The 17,273-nt window shown below is 48.1% G+C and overlaps 1 long non-coding RNA gene across 1 annotated transcript; it reads right to left on the bottom strand.

Annotated features, from left to right (window-relative positions):
- Nucleotides 1-6,352: 6,352 nt before the first annotated feature.
- LOC132343314 (uncharacterized) lies at nt 6,353-10,386 on the bottom strand. Its single transcript, XR_009492067.1, has 3 exons — nt 10,231-10,386; nt 7,396-7,530; nt 6,353-6,439 (listed from the first exon to the last, which is right to left on the bottom strand). It is a non-coding gene; the product is annotated as an uncharacterized lncRNA (long non-coding RNA).
- Between the last annotated feature and the right edge of the window lie 6,887 nt (nt 10,387-17,273).

The following is a 17,273-nucleotide window of genomic DNA, read 5'->3' as shown; positions in this document are numbered from 1 at the left end:
TGGATTCCACTTGCCCCATGCGGAGATCTACAGAGCTGATGGCCACAGGCTGGCTGAACACTGGAGCCTCGGGGAGGGTCCTCTAGCATCCAGAGGGGCTCCCTAACTGTGGTCCAGACACAGGAGCACCTACATCCTGGGGGCATCCTTGCAGGTTAAGCATTGATGATCCTGGTGGTCTTTTTTTTCTTTTTGGCTGCGCCATGCAGCATGAATGATCTTAGTTCCCCTCCAGGGATTGAACCCGTGTCCCCTGCAGTGAGAGCATCTAGTCAACCACTGGACTTCCAGGGAAGACTCTCCCTATGGTCTTTTAAAGCAGCCCTATTTCTGGGAGAGATAAGTGCCTCGAGGGTTAATAGCAGCAATGCTAGTAGGTGCTGCCTGTGCAGCCAAGGGCAGAGGCTTAACGGAAACACTGGGAGGGGGCCCGGTCCTGGGCCAGGCAGAGCGCCAGGCGGTGGTTGGAAGAAGGGACCCAGTGCTGGAACTTGATGTCCTGGGTGAGAGTCCAGCCTGGCCACTTTCTAGAGGGCAACGTGGGTAAGACACCTTGGTTTCCACATCCGTAAACTAGAGAGGATGTGAGGGCCACCCTCACAGGTCGATGGCAGGCACAGGTGAGATACAACTCGGGAAAATGCATCGTCAGCTCAAGAGCACTGTCCAGATGCTACTGTTAGGATGACACTTAGCGTGTTACTTTCCTAAATGCCCAATAAACGAGAACTATTATTATTATTATATCACTATTATTACTATGACCACATTACAGTTTTGTCCTCCGGGCTGTTCTGCTTTCTGCAGAACTATGCGGCACCACCCTGTGCAGCCAGCAATAATTATATAGGAACTTTTAACTGCTGTGCATTCTACACTCTTTCCAGTGAGATATTAAATCATGTGCAGAAGATAGGAATGAAACTGATTCCGTTTCCTTGTGAGTGGGGGCTGCCTAGCAATAGCTGTCATTAACTGAGAGCCTGCTTTGTACTAGGCCCTATTTGAAAGTGATATTCCTGTATCAACTCTGTTCTCGCTACCCACCTAGGATGCAGGACGACTACCACCCCACTTTACAGATGAGAACAGCGAGGCGAGAAGGTCCACCGCCAGTCAGGGTAGAGCTGGAACTGGGGGCCGATATTTGGTCCCAGGGCTTGTGTTCCTGCTGTAACGTATGAGCCTGAGGCGTGAAGAATTGGCTGGTGGTTGAGCATACTAAACACAAGACCGAACGGCCTCGGTGAATCAGGAGCAGTGATGGAGCAGAAGGAGTCAGGGAGTCACACGCCCTGATGGAAAGTATGTCCTGAAGTCAACACGGGAGGTAGACGTGCACCAGGCGGCGAGGAGCGTGGGAGGCGGGAGGGAGCACTCCCTCCAGAATGTCAGGCTGACGGGCCTCTGGCTTGCCCTCGGTTGCCCACCAGCTGTGTCTCGATGGACGAGACTGGGGAAGGGCCATCTACAGCCTGTGGGCCACCCCTGGCCAGCTGCTGTTTTTTTGTGCAGAGTTTGTCCAGCACACAGGGGTTTGAGTTAGCCCCCCATTGGACCCTTGCAAAGCCCTGACAGGTGGGATCATCATCTGGACCATTCCAGGTGACTCTCATTATCATGAGAGTGCAGAAACTATCATCTCTGGTGTTTCTGCACTATGATGGCAGGCTTCTGCACATCTTTGGTGTTTCTGCACTAAAGAATCGGCCCGTAGTGTAAGAGACATGAGTTCAATCTCTGGATCGGGAAGATCCCCTGGAGAAGGAAATGGCAACCCACTCCAGTATTTTTGGCTGGAAAATCCCATAGGCAGAGGAGCCTGGTGGGCTGCAGTCCATGGGGTCAGAGTCAGACACAACTGAGCATGCCCGCATGCACTATGATGGCAGAGTTGAGCATTTGAGCCAGCGACTCTCTGGCCTGTAAAGCCTAAACTATTTCCTATCTGACCCTTTCCAGAAACAATTTGCTGACCTTTGGACAAATATATGATCACTTCTCCTGAACCTCAGCTCTCTCAGTAAAAAAAAAAAAAAAAAAAAAGAGTCTTGGGGCTTAAGCGAGTGAAAGCATGATGTTGTGGAAGTGGTGTGAGCTTGTAGATGCCCTGTCTGTGCTGAGCGTTGTAGGTGTGGGTTAGTGGATGGATGGTGTGGAAAAGCCAGTGCAGCACCTTCGGAGGCAGGACAGGGGAGTGGCTGGGGCAGATCAGACCTGGTGAGAAGCAGATCTTAGTCGAGCCCTAACCCTGCTCCCCAACCCTTGTGACCTTGGGCAAGTTGCTTCACTTTTCCTGAGCAACTTTTTCTTCCCAAATGTCAAGGAAGAATAATGCCAGCCCCTGTCTCTGGGGTATCTGTCAAGACTCCACAAGTTAACTTATAAAAGCAAATCATGTGGCTATATTAAAAATGACGGGCAACATTAAGTACCCATAAAGGTGCTGAGAAACTTGAATCATCGTCCATTACTGGTAGAAATATAAAATGATGTAGGCATTTTGGAAAATACCTTGGTGTTTTTTTAAACATAAATGTATCATATAAGCCAGCAATTTCACTGCTTGATGTCTATTCAGGAGAAAAAAATAAAACAGCATACATCTACACAAAGATGCAAGCACAAATGTTCATAGCAATGTGATATATAGTATCTCCAAAGTGAGAACAACCTGTCCATCAGCTGATTAAGCCACTGGTTAAACTGATGAACAAGACACGTTGTGCCCACCAATGGAATATTATTTAGCAACGAAACAGAATGAATTACTGAAATGTGCTATGAAAAGCAGACTTCAAAAACATGAGGCTAACTGAAAGAAGCCAACCACAGAAGACCACGTATGGTAGGATTCCCTTTTCATGAAACATCCAGAAACAGCAAATCTAGAGAGAAAGTAGATTAATGGTTACCAGGCACTAAGGGGAGGGAGCAGTGATTACAAATGGGCCTGAGGGATTTTTTCAGGGTAGTGCACATGTTCTAAAATTGGATGGTGGTGACAGCTGTGCCACGATGAAAATTTACTGAGTATTGTTGGATCGCACATGTTACATGTGTGGACTCTATGGCATTTAAATGGAGTTGTTTAGAAGAATCAGCGCTTGGCATTGTACCTGGTGTACCTGACCGCAGAGCGGCTGTCAACTCCTTTTTCCTGCCTGTGGACTTGAGGTGTCGGTAAACTTCAAGTGTTGATCTGGGCCTGGATCAAGTGCTGTGTGACATCTGGGTGGATCTCAGCTTCCACACACAGTCACCTGTAGCCTCTGCTCCCTCTTCTGTAAACTGGGAATTGTAACACTTCAGAATCTTTGCTTTTTTTTTTTTTGGTTTACATGTAAAACATATAGAGTGCCTGGCATGTGTTAAGCACAGGAGTTTTCTTTCTCAGGGGGACAGATGAAGGTAGGGGTCACGATACCACACACTTCTTCTTTTCCAGCTGACACGAATCCTCGTTTTCTGTTCATGACTTTGTTTTGGAAGTTTGGACAACAGATGAATATTGGAATTCAAGGTCAGAGAGTGGATGCCCAGCAAGCTCTGCTGCTTACCAGTCATGCTGTCTTTTCCATCTGGATCTTTCTGGCAAACAAGGGCTCTTGGGTGATGACCTCACATATTGGGACTTTGCAAGGTCCAGTGGAGACCAGCTCTGAAGCGCCTGTGCTGCTTTTCACTTGTTAAGTTGTGTCTCTTTGAGACACTATGGACTGCAGCACGCCAGGCTCCCTTGTCCTTCACTATCTCCCAGAGTTTGCTCAGTTCAGTTCAGTCACTCAGTCATGTCCGACTCTCTGCGGCCCCATGAACTGCAGCACTTCAGGCCTCCCTGTCCATCACCAACTCCCGGAGTTCACTCAAACTCACGTCCATCAAGTCAGTGATGCCATCTAGCAATCTCATCCTCTGTCGTCCCCTTCTCCTTCTGCCCCCAATCCCTCCCAGCATCAGAGTCTTTTCCAATGAGTCAACTCTTCGCATGAGGTGGCCAAAGTACTGGAGTTTCAGTTTTAGCATCATTCCTTCCAAAGAACACCAAGGACTGATCTCCTTTAGAATGGACTGGTTGGATCTCCTTGCAGTCCAAGGTACCCTCAAGAGTCTTCTCCAACACCACAGTTCAAAAGCATCAATTCTTTGGCACTCAGCTTTCTTCACAGTCCAACTCTCACATCCATGCATGACCACTGGAAAAACCATAGCCTTGACTAGACAGACCTTTGTTGGCAAAGTGATGTCTCTGTTTTTCAACGTGCTATCTAGGTTGGTCATAACTTTCCTTCCAAGGAGTAAGCGTCTTTTAATTTCATGGCTGCAATCACCATCTGCAGTGATTTGGGAGCCCATAAAAATAAAGTCTGACACTGTTTCCATTGTTTCCCCCATCTATTTCCCATGAAGTGATGGGACCAGATGCCATGATCTTCGTTTTCTGAATGTTGGGCTTTAAGCCAACTTTTTCACTCTCCTCTTTCACTTTCATCAAGAGGCTTTTTAGTTCCTCTTCACTTTCTGCCATAAGGGTGGTGTCATCTGCATATCTGAGGTTATTGATATTTCTCCCGGCAATTTTGATTCCAGCTTGTGCTTCTTCCAGTCCAGCATTTCTCATGATGTACTCTGCATAGAAGTTAAATAAGCAGGGTGACAATATACAGCCTTGACGAACTCCTTTTCCTATTTGGAACCAGCCTGTTGTTCCATGTCCAGTTCTAACTGTTGCTTCCTGACCTGCATATAGGTTTCTCAAGAGGCAGATCAGATGGTCTGGTATTCCCATCTCTTTCAGAATTTTCCACAGTTTACTGTGATCCACATAGTCAAAGGCTTTGGCATAGTCAATAAAGCAGAAATAGATGTTTTTCTGGAACTCTCTTGCTTTTTCAATGATCCAGCGGATGTTAGCAATTTGATCTCTGGTTCCTCTGCCTTTTCTAAAACCAGCTTTAACGTCTGGAAGTTCACGGTTCACAGAATTTGTTCAAATTCATGTTAATTGACTTAGCAATGCTATCTAACCATCTCATCCCCTGCCACCCTCTTCTCCTTTTGCCATCAATCTTTTCCAGCATCAGGGTCTTTTCCAATGAGTTAGCTCCTCACATTGGGTGCCCAAAGTATTGGAACTGTGTTGCTAAGAGGTTACTATTCTCAATCCCAAGGCTGCAGGAGATGCTTCCATGAAAGGGAACAGGTTACTCGAATGGAGGGTTCAAGTGTGGGTGGAAGTTCATCGCACGCTTAATAAGGGTTCCCAGAGCTAGGGCCATTCGTTAGCTAAGGGTTAGGAGGACCCAGCTCTGCCACCAGTCTGTTGCAGATGAGGTGGGTGAGGGTCCTTGGGAAGCTGATGCTGGCCAGCCCTCTGCAGAATGCTGGGCCAGCCTGCACTATTGGAGGAGATGTGATCAGCTTGTGGGGCTGGACACTTAGCATTGTCATTTGGCTGAGCCCCAAATCCCCAAATCTGAGCAGAGACTGGATCCAGAAAGAGGCCTGGAACATGCTGAACTGTCTTGGCTGGTTTTTATGGGAGGGTCTCAAAGAAGGCCACGCACAGGGACTCGGATGGAGGCAAGACCCGTTCATGGCGTGCATCCCTGTCCCCCTGGTGCTGCCAACCTCAGGCATGTTCCTGCTTCTCTTGGAGCTTGGCTCTTCATTCTGAGAAGAAGGGGAAGGGGAAGTGTTGATGGGATCAGACGTCTTGAACTAGTGGTCTAGCTTCTTTTCTCGTGTCCACAGTACTGGCAGATTCCTTTTATCAGGCTTTACTGTGCTGTGTGTCGGCTTCCTTGGTGGCTCAGTGGTAAAGAATCTGCCAGCAATGCAGGGGGACACAGGAGACGCAGGTCTGATCTCTAAGTCAGGGAGATCCCCTGGAGAAGGAAATGGCAACCCACTCCAGTATTCTTGCCTGGGAAATCCCATGGACAGAAGAGCCTGGTGGGCTACAGTCCATGGGGTTGCAAGAGCCAGGCATGACTTAAAGACCAAACCACCATCACCACCAAAGTGCTTCACAGAGATTGTGTTTTTATGAAAGGTAGATTTGTGACAATCCTTCATGGAGCGAGTCATCGGTGCCATTTCCCCAACAGTGTCTGTTCACTTCGTATCTCTGTGTACATTTGGGTAATTCTCCCAATATTTCAAACCTACCAGCCATAAGATTATGATTTGCTGAAGGCACAGATGATGGTAAGCATTTTTTAGCAATAAAGTACTTTTAAAGAATGTACAATTTTAAAGACTTAATGCTATTGCACCCTCAGTAGACCAGAGTACAATGTAAACATAGCTTTAATATGCAACAGGGAACCAAAAAATTTGTGTGACTCACTTTATTGCGAGATTTCCTTTATTATGGTGCTTTGAACCACAAATAACTGAACTGCCATATCTCCAAGGTAGGCCTGTGTAGTCAGCACTGTTTATAAAGGAAAGTTGAATTATTGCTGTTTAAACATTGATGGTTTTACTGGAAAAACAAACAAACAAACAAACAAACCAAAAACAGATTTGAGGGCCTACTCTGAAACCAAATACAAAGGCTTGTTACCACTGGGGCTGTATTCAGTCCATCCTGGCTTTGATATGGCTGAGAGGAAGCAGCTGTGTCCTTTAGACCCCAGTCTCCACTCATCCCTATTGTAGTGCCACACTGAGGCTGAATTCTGGTTGCCACTTATGGAAGAGTTAAGGGGGATAAAGATTTCTTGTGCTTAAGTCTCTATCCAAAGTGGGAAAATAAGAGGCTAACAAAGCAGTGTTTTAAAAAAGACAGAGGAACAATCTTCCCACCTCATTTTTTTGAGGGAAGGGAAACATATCTCCAAGCATTTTCTGGGTGAAGTAGATCCGTGTGTGGGGGGCTCTAGGGCTCATCTGTACTCTCTGCCTTTCCTTCTGGACTCACTGGAGGATTACCGTGGCCTAACCGCTATGTTAGGTGTGGCCAAACTCTTAGTAGGAGCTGGTTGGTGGGATGCTAATGAATTGGTGAGGGCGGTGAGTGCAGGTGAAGTATGCTCTATATAGGATCCATTGGACCCACCCTGCTCCAGCACATTTCCCCACCTACAGTGATTAAAAATGTGCAGCTGCAAGGTGGGGGCATCAGAGGCTGCCTGAGCCACCCTCCAAAGCTGAGCAAATAAGGAAGGCACGTAGTGAGAGTATACGGCCATTGGGCTGTTTGTTACACAGCACAACCTATCTTATCCTGACTGATACAATGTCAAGAGGGTATACAAAAGGCCTGCTTCTCTCACTTCTTCCACCTCTTTCAGTATTTGATGGTCAATTATTCCCATCCCCTGGGGGCCATTTTTTCTCCACTGGATGGGGAGTTCTTTGGGGTTGGGCTTGAGTCTTATTATTTACCTGTGAATCCTCAGTGTCTAGGAAGGGGATCCAGTAAGGACGTGCTCCATAAAAGTTGGGTGAACAATCAAACTCTGCAGTAGTTAGCCCTGAGGTTGAAGTGAGTTGCTTCGCTTCTGGGCTCTGTGTTTCCACCTGCAAAATAAGCAGGTACAAAGGTGTGGCTGCCCATGCTTCTCCCAGCTGTGGACAACTTTGCCCTCTGATCCTTGGCTTCTAGAGGAACTCAGAGCACCCACCATGGGAACTAATTCGTCATTCCAGGCAGTTGGGCCCTTTACTCCTAAAATGCCCTTGCTGGGCTCACATCCCTGATGTCTATATAAAGCCTGTGTTTCTGACTCCCAAGGGGGCCTCACTTCTAGGACACGGGATCTAGTGGCATTTCTGCCTTGTGCACAGGACGAATCTCCTACTGTCAGGATGCAGGGGGTCTCTCCCATCAAAAATTAATACTTCCCTAGAAAGGAAGATTTTAAAGGCCCAGTTGTGCTGCCAGGGAGCCCTTTTGATGGAAATGAGCAGGCACCATTCCTGGGCCAACCAGAGGGGCTGTCAGGGAGGCTGATGCCCGCACTTCACCATGTGGGCTCCCCTGCCTGGTCCACAGCACCTGATGACTCAGGAGAGCCCTGCCCTCCTTGGAGTTAGGACTGATGGATGAGGGAAGAAAGAGCAAAGTGCTAGCAATTGACAGACCAGAGGCTCACCCCAGACCACCATTCATGAACTTCCTGTACAGGGCCCTGGATATCATTTTCTTTATCACATTAGGACAGGAGCAGTCACTCTCAAAGGTCTTTGCCCATCTCAGTGTCTGTGATCACCACCCTGACTGTCTCTTGCTGTGTGATCTTGGCTGAGTCACCAAACCCCACTGGGCCACATTTTCTCATTGATAAAAAATTTTTACTTGAAAAATGAAGTCTAATAATGTAAGTTATCATTTACTGGATGTTCCATATGTCTAAGTCCCATGCTAAGTGCTTCCCTGCATTATCTCATATTAGCCTTCAGACAATCCTTTTGATCATTATTATCATCTTTGCCAGATGAGCAAACGGAGGCATAGAGAGATGAATGAGACGCTTGCCCCAGGTCTCATGACTCGGGATTTGCACCCTGGTAGATGAATTCCCTGGACTTTCCTGATGGCTGCTCTGCCAATGCAGGAGATGCAACTTCGATCCCTGGGTCCAGAAGATCCCCTGGAGAAGGAAATGGCAACCCACTCCAGTATTCTTGCCTGGGAAGTCCCATGGATAGAAGAGCCTGGTGGGCTACAGTGCATGGGGTCACAAAAGAGGTGGACTTGACTGAGTGACTAGACAATAGCAACAACAAGATGGATTCCCAAACTGGTCCAGCTAAGAGCACCATAGGCTTCCCAGGGTGTGGTAAAAAGAGTACTGGACCAAGGATCAGAAAAATGAGAACCCAAAACCCTCTTCTACTTTCTTGGTTTATTGACAGTCACTGAGCCTCGGTTTCCTCAGTTCCAAGGCAGGATGAGCACTGGTGTCCTCTGCCTCCCTTCCTGGTGGAGGAAGCTGCTGAGGTCACAGATGTAGAAATCCCAGCAGGGTTGGGTAGCTGGACACGTCCTCTTCTTGTCCTGAAATCCCACGCACCTGGTGATTTCCTGCTGTCTGTCCTCTCCATCTGCCTGCATCTGTCCTCCTCTTGTGTTCAGGGAGACCCTGGGGTCTGAGTGGCCTTGGCCGTCCATGAGCCTCATGGGGAGATTCCTTCACCCCAATATGATCCCAGCGCCCTGGGAGAACCCATGCAGAGCTTGGCGTCATGTTCTGTGCTGACCCCTTCACTGGTGCGGTGAATCCGGGACAGTATACCAGCACGTGTGTGTGTGTGTGTGTGTGTGTGTGTGTGTGTGTGTAGGGGAGGAAAGGGGAAGGAAATGGTTAAGGCCAAAAGGTGGAAACTTCGAGGATGAAAAGAAAATCCTGGGCTGATTACTTTGACCTTCTGGTAAGAAACTCGGGGAGCAAGAGCAGGAGAAAAGCCTGGAAAGGTAAGCCTGACCATGGATAGTCTTGCAGGCCACGGGAGCTCCTAAGACAAAGACAGGTCTCCCCAGAGGGGCTCCCACCATGGCTGTGGAATGCATACACCGGTGATGGCTTGGGGCTGTGTTCCTGGTTCTTCCAGGCTGAACCTGACCAGAGTCACCACTCTGTGGGTCAGAACCAGATTGAGTTCCAGAAATCTCTAGAGGAAGCACGGTCACTCTGCTTCCTATTGACCTGGTTGCTTTAATCTGAACAAATATTCCAAGCATGCGTTGCTGGATTGCTTTCTTCCTCGGTAAACATGCTTGGTAAATACGAGTCTGTGCCATTATCTCAGGATGGGCTGGGCTCATCTGTATATAAACACTTGATAATTTCCCTCGGAAGCATTCATTCTGGTGCAGAAACATATCAACAATGCACTGGGTTCTTCCTTCCCTGGGGGAAAGGAGAGGGCCTTAGCTGGGGTGTGTCTCAACCTTAGCTTCTTAGTGGCCGAGGGTCTCAGCAGAGAGCATGGTTTCCCTGAGCCCTAGTGTTCAAGATAGGATCAAACTCTTCCTGCGTTAGACCATTTTTCCTTGAACGTGGTATTAGGTAAACCATTTCCATGCCTCTAAATGACTTTAAAAACAGAAGGCTCTTTCCTTTCTCTGTTATTTTTTTTTTTTCTGCTCCCATTGAAATGAAAACCAGTGTGGCCAATCGGGTCATAAATGTGGTAAATCCAGTTACACAATGATTCCAATCTGTACTGTTCATTCCCCCCCCCACCCCTTCTTCTTCTTCAATAAAGGCTACTTACAGCCAAGAGAATTTTTGACTCGAAGAAGCATGTTAAAAAGTGAGTCACCATTAATAAGGGTGAGCTCTTTGCTTTGGGATTAGGCCTCAGTGACAGCGCCCCGGTCCCTTTATTCGTTGGGATGGCGCCAGTAGATCGCTTTGTGCCCTTCTGAAAAAGACAGAATTAGGCGTTCCATTTATTCTATTGATCTTAATAGCCTCATCTCATAAATACCTGCTTTATGACATCCATAAAAGAGGAATCGTGGCAACTCGGAACAATGGAAGTTGTTAGTTTGCAACTGAAGTGTTCCGCTGAATGCCTCAATGAAATTCCAGAGCTGGTGGCTTGGGGAGGTTTCCCTGCGGGCTTTTCTAAGGAGGAGCAGAGGAGAGATTCCCATTTCTTTTCTTAAAAACACAAGCACCTGAGTGTCCAGAACGGGATGCTATGGACTCTTGTTTCTCAGACTCGTGACTTTTCTTTCTCGTCTGGCTCTGACTTAAGTATTCATGTCACAGAGTGACATGGGTCTGACTGTGGTGTCTGTATCCATAGACATAAGATTTCCCAATCAGCAAAGTATTGTGGACAATCCTCTCTTCCCAGGCCCAGCATGAAGGATGCTTAACACTGTACAAATGTGCTCACCTCCTTCATCCTCTCATTTCATAGAAGAGAAGCCTGAGGGTCAGAGAGGTCCCGTGACGGATGCTAAGTGGAAACTTTTGTGCTGTTGTGCATGTTACCCCACACCCCTTCACGACTCCCACGCTACTCCATAGCTTACTGTGGGCCCGTCTCCTGGCATCTAAACTGCCGTGAGTAGCACCAGGCTCAAGGCCACGATGGCTGAGGGCTGCCATGCATGGTGCCCTCCGGAACCTTCTTCCTTTGGTCAGCAATCCTGCTCCAGAAAAGGAAGTTCTCAGCTCCTCCTGCCCTCTGGGGTCAAGACTCAGTGACAGCCTAGCTGTGGTGTCACACTTGTGGAGCTGTGTTCTGGGGGGCACAGATGTGAGCCAAAGGGACCAAGTGGTCAGAGGGATTGCATTTGTACAGCTGTCTCCGCACTCCTGAAATTCCCTAACAATGATATGTTTCCTTCAGGCCTCCCCTGGAACCAACTTCAGGTCGAGGAGAAGGTGAAGGGAAGGTGGCAGGTGAATCAAGGTTTGTTGGTGCTGAGGTTCAGCCTTGCAGAAAGAAATGAGGCCCTGGTGGACACAGTGCTGACTGCCTGAGTGACCCCCTCTGGAGTCTGGCCAAGCCAGTTCTTCAGCAGAAGGTGACCATGGGGGCATTAGCAGGTGACACCAGCAGAGGAATGGCCCAGCCAACCCACGGGAGCAGGAGGAAAAGTTAGACCTTTGTGGGTTTAAGCCACGAGACTGGAGGCCAATTTGTTACACAGCAAAGCTGGCTGAAGCACCATCCCAACATCCTCTCCCATTGCTCCCTGTACTTACACAGGCCTTCCGGTTCCCACCTTAGGTCAGGGAGGTCTGCAGCCCCTCTGCTAGCACGCTCTTCTCCAGGACCCCTGTCACTCCCGTTTAGCTTAACTGTCATGGGACCTGGCCAGATTTCAGTTTCCACTGCCACATGGGAGAGCAGCACAATCACACTTGTAGTGGTGGGCTTCCCAGGGTGGAGGAATTTGGGGTCTTTAGGCAACGTTTCAGTGATGGGAGTATTCTCCAGATGGGCTTGAGAATACAGAGTGTTGTCACAAGGGTAAGAGGTTGAGATCTTGTTTTATAGGTGATGGAGCCCCAGAGGGCTCTTAACAGGGCAGCGATAGGATCTAGCTTATAGTTTAAAAGGTAAATCTGCCTAATGTACAAAGAACACAATATGGGCAAGGGCAGAAGAGAAAGCAGGGGGCCAGGTAGGAGGTCAGAGGTTGTGGCAGCTTGCGCTATGGTGGTGAAGACAGGAGGATAACACTGAGGTTTGGGACATATTTTGGACACAGGGTTGATGACTTAGCATCCAAAGTTTCTCTGCCTTCCCCACTTCAGGGCATCCCACATTAGAGCAGATTACCACCCTCCTACACCTTCCTTCCTGGTAGCTACCCTGGTAGCTCAGCTGGTAAAGAATCTGCCTGTAGTGGGGGGAGACCTGGGTTCAATCCCTGGATTGGGAAGATCCCCTGGAGGAGGGCATGGCAACCCACTCCAGTATTCTTGCCTGGAGAATCCCCAATGACAGAGGTGTCTGGCAGGCTACAGTCCATGGGGTCTCAAGCAGTCGGACACGACTGAGCAACAGTTCCATCACTTGCAAAATCTTGGTTCAAGTGTCCTCTCTGACCCCACCTCCCCTCTTCTCAGCTCATCCTCTCTGGTATCCTGTCCCTGGGGCCATCACCTGCCCAATGAGCCTGCAACCTTGAAAAGCCCAGTGCCCACCTCCCCCCGACCCTCCCACTACAAGCCCCCTCACTACCACTTGCAAAGAAGCAGCTGAAAGTTGCTGGGACCAAGGTGTCCGGCTGTGCAGACTGGGGACCAGTGGGCAAGGCGGCTGAATGGATGAGCTTGGGTTTCTGGGCTGAGATGCTGGAAATAGGGACAGGAAAATCATCAGCTTGCAGGTGGCAATTAAAGCTGTGAGGACTGGGAGTCAGAGGGAGTCTGGGATGGTCAGGATGGGGTAGGTGGGGGAGGACCCTGCCCCCAAGGGCCCCCACCTCTAGCCCAGGAAGGATGGCAGGTGATACTGGGGAGTTGCCATACATGCAGGAAGTTCTGAAACTTGCCTTCTCCTTTCTTTCTCCTGTAGGCTTGTGGGCTCTCCTGGCAGTAAACCTCTTGCAGCAGTGAACTCGGCCACTGAGACCCCACAGCAGTGGACCTTGCTTGCCCTCCATTTGCCGTCTTACCCCTGATGCCTGCCTCACCTGCTCCACACGCTGGGTGAGGAGGCCAGCTGCCTGCCTGCATTGCTCCCTGAAAGTGCCCTTTCAGAGGACAGCCTGCTGTCCCCTCCTGCCAGCCCCTTTGCCCTTCTGGAGCATTCCTCTGTCTGGCCGTCTCTGTCCCACTGGCCGACTGGTCGTCTCCCAGCATCTTCAGTCCTGCTTTCCTCTCCGATGGAGCTCTGTCCTCTCACCATCCACCAGGCCCCTCAGGGGACAAAGGCCCACCCATGTTTGTCCTCTGCCCGCTTCTTCCCTACCCAGACCTGCCCCATCCTGTTCTTCAACTCCCTCCTCTGCTCCGGGAGACCCCAGAGTCTAGTCCTCACTTGTTTCTCTGCCAGCCAGTCAGAACTTCCCGCCACGCGGTCTGTCTTCGCTGCCCTGACACTGACCTGGGTTTAGAGAGCTTCTCCCCACCCCTACCCCCGCCCTCAGCCAGCCTTTCCCCAGGGCAATTGCTGTCTTGTAATATAGGCTGCTCAGATGAGCACACTGAAATGACAGAAAAACGGACTCCTGCACTCACTTCAGGAACAATGGCTAATATATGTGGAGTTCTGGGCACTCTCCAGGCTGTGTGTGTTCCCAGGGCTTGGCTTGTGTTCCCTGACTTAATTTGCATGGTGCCCTGTTGGGGTAGTGTTTTAATGAGGCCTTTCTGCAGACTGGGAAGCTGGGCCTCAGAACGGTTAAATATCATAACTGTGAGGTAGGTCCGTCTAGTCAAAGCTATGGTTTTTCCAGGTCATGAATGGATGTGAAAGTTGGACTATAAAGAAGGCTGAGCGCTGAAGAATTGATGCTTTCAAATTGTGGTGCTGGAGAAGACTCTTGAAGAGTCCCTTGGACTGCAAGGAGATCCAACCAGTCCATCCTAAAGGAAATCAGTGCTGAATATTCATCGAAAGGACTGATGTTGGAGCTGAAACTCCAATATTTTGGCCACCTGATGCAAAGAACTGACTCCTTGGAAAAGACCCTGATGCTGGGAAAGATTGAGGGCAGGAGGAAAAAGGGGTGACAGAGGATGAGATGTTTAGACAGTATCATTGACTTAATGGACATGAATTTGAGCAAACTCTGGGAATGGTGGAGCCTGGCGTGCTGCAGTCCGTGGGGTCACAAAGAGTCAGACATGACTTAGCAACTGAACAACAGACTTCGAACCCATGCAACCTGGGTTTAGCACTTATATTATGAATATTTCACATGAGATCTACCCTCTCCACAGATGTGTAAGTGTACAGTGAAGTATTATTATCTACAGACACAGTGTCATATGGCCGATTTCTAGAACTTACCCATCTTGCATAACTATGGTTTTATACCCGTTGGTTAGCCTCTCTCCCTTTCCCTTTTCCCCTTCCCCCAGTCCCTGGCAACCACCATTCTATTCTTTGCTTCTACAAGAGTCATTATTTTAGAGATCTCATATAAGTGGGATCTTGGAGTATTTTCCCTTTGTGGCTGACATCATGTCCTCAAGGCTCATTGCTGTTGTTACACATGGCAGGATTTCCTTCCTTTTTGAGACTGAATAATATTGCATTGAGTGTATGGACCACATTCTCTATATCAATGTCTGTCGATGGACATTCAGGTTGTTTCCACATCTTGGCTACAATGAGTCATGCTGGCATGAGCATTGGAGTGTGAGTATCTCTTTGAGACTGATTTCATGAATTACTACTCTATGATCCAGTAATTCCACTTCCAGGTGTGTATTTATCTAATAAAGTTAACATACAAATATTTTTTATTCTGCTTCAATAATTAATAGCTTGTGGCCAACCTTAAGTCATTTGTAGAACCCCTGTCCTGGTCTGCCTCACCTTAACCCACTTGGGAGTTTTGAGGCAAAATAATTGCATCAGTAAATTCTTCCATGTGTCTCTTGAACAGATAAGAGCTTAATGAGAAGCAAAGCCTTAGCAGAGTCTTCAGGCCTAAAAAGAAACAAGGATTCCTTAATAGCAACAGCTACTCAATGTGCAAATTTTCCTAATTGTCTCCCAGTTTTGTGAAATACACTTTTTATTTTGGAATACTTTGGATTTATAGGAAATCTTATAAACTGCTTATGCAGTTTCAATTCCCTGTAAAGGTATCATCGCCCATCCGCATGGTGCATTTGTCACAACTAAGAAAACTGACTTCCCATGAACTAAATGGCAGACTTCATTTGAATGTTTTAGTTTTTCTGTTAATGTCCCTTTTGTGTTCCAGGACCTAGTCTAAGGCTCCACACAGCATTCAGTCTCATAAATCTCTGTCTCTCCTCTACCGTGAGCTCCTTGAAGGGGAAGTGGGGGAAGTGATGGAGCTGTATTCTCTACCCCATCTTTGCACCTGCTCCATCCACCAGAAGTCAGAGGCCATGTGTGCAACCATGCACAACTCCAACAAACCTTTCTCATGCACTAACCATCTGTCAGGCATGTGCTAGGCTCTGGAAATCCAAAGTGAAACAGGAGGGTCTTCTCTGCACCCCCCCCCCACAGACACATAAGGAGCCTGGCCATTGTGGGAGAGGCAGACGGACAAACCCAAGGTATCTCAGTGCAATGACGGGAGAGCCAGTGTGACCCACAGTTACTGGTGATGTAGATTCAAGAGATGCAACCCAACCACTCAGTTTAATTGGGTCATTAGTCAGAGATCAAATTGCCAACATCTGCTGGATCATTGAAAAAGTAAGAGAGCTCCAGAAAAACATCTATTTCTGCTTTATTAACTATGCCAAAGCTCTTGACTGTGTGGATCACAATAAACTGTGGAAAATTCTTCAAGAGATGGGAATATCAGACCATCTGACCTGCCTCTTGAGAAACCTGTATGCAGGTCAGGAAGCAACAGTTAGAACTGGACATGGAACAACAGGCTGGTTCCAAATAGGAAAAGGAGTACGTCAAGGCTGTATATTGTTACCCTGCTTATTTAACTTTTATGCAGAGTATATCCTGAGAAACGCTGGGCTGGAAGAAACACAAGCTGGAATCAAGATTGCTGGGAGAAATATCAATAACCTCAGATATGCAGATGACACCACTCTTATGGCAGAAAGTGAAGAGGAACTAAAAAGCCTCTTGATGAAAGTGAAAGAGGAGAGTGAAAAAGTTGGCTTAAAGCTCAACATTCAGAAAATGAAGATCATGGCATCTGGTCCCATCACTTCATGGGAAATAGATGGGGAAACAGTGGAAACAGTGTCAGACTTTATTTTTTTGGGCTCCAAAATCACTGCAGATGGTGACTGCAGCCATGAAATTAAAAGACACTTACTCCTTGGAAGGAAAGTTATGACCAACCTAGATAGCATATTCAAAAGCAGAGACATTACTTTGCCAACAAAGGTCCGTCTAGTCAAGGTTATGGTTTTTCCAGTAGTCATGTATGGATGTGAGAGTTGAACTGTGAAGAAGGCTGAGTGCTGAAGAATTGATGCTTTTGAACTGTGGTGTTGGAGAAGACTCTTGAGAGTCCCCTTGGACTGCAAGAAGATCCAACCAGTCCATCCTAAAGAAGATCAGTCCTGGGTGTTCATTGGAAGAACTGATGCTGAAGCTGAAACTCCAATACTTTGGGCACCTCATGTGAAGAGTTGACTCGTTGGAAAAAAACCTAATGCTGGGAAGTATTGGGGGCAGGAGGAGAAGGGGATGACAGAGGATGAGATGGCTGGATGGCATCACCAAGTTGATGGACATGGGTTTGGGTAGACTCCGGGAGTTGGTGATGGACAGGGAGGCCTGGCATGCTGCAATTCATGGAGTGGCAAAGAGTCGGACACAACTGAGCAACTGAACTGAACTGAACTGAGTCAGTTCTTAGATCTTCATGGTACTTTCCTCCTGTATTGGTGCCTGATCCAGGGCCTTATGCTTCGCAAGTGGCTCAGCTGGTGAAGAATCCGCCTGCAATGTGGGAGACCTGGTTTTGATCCCTGGGTTGGGAGGATCCCCTAGAGAAGGGAAAGGCTACCCACTCCAGTATTCTGGCCTGGAGAATTCCATGGACTGTATAGTCCATGGGGTCTCAAAGAGTCGGACACGACTAAGTGACTTTCACTTTCCAGGGTCTTCATCTGGGTTCTCCTCTGTCCAGAATGTTCCTGATTTTCACCAGGGGACCG

Source organism: Bos taurus, chromosome 21, assembly GCF_002263795.3.
Source record: "Bos taurus isolate L1 Dominette 01449 registration number 42190680 breed Hereford chromosome 21, ARS-UCD2.0, whole genome shotgun sequence".
NCBI classification, from domain to species: domain Eukaryota; kingdom Metazoa; phylum Chordata; class Mammalia; order Artiodactyla; family Bovidae; genus Bos; species Bos taurus.
Note: the sequence above shows the minus strand (reverse complement) of the source record. Positions and strands in the feature narration are given on the sequence as shown.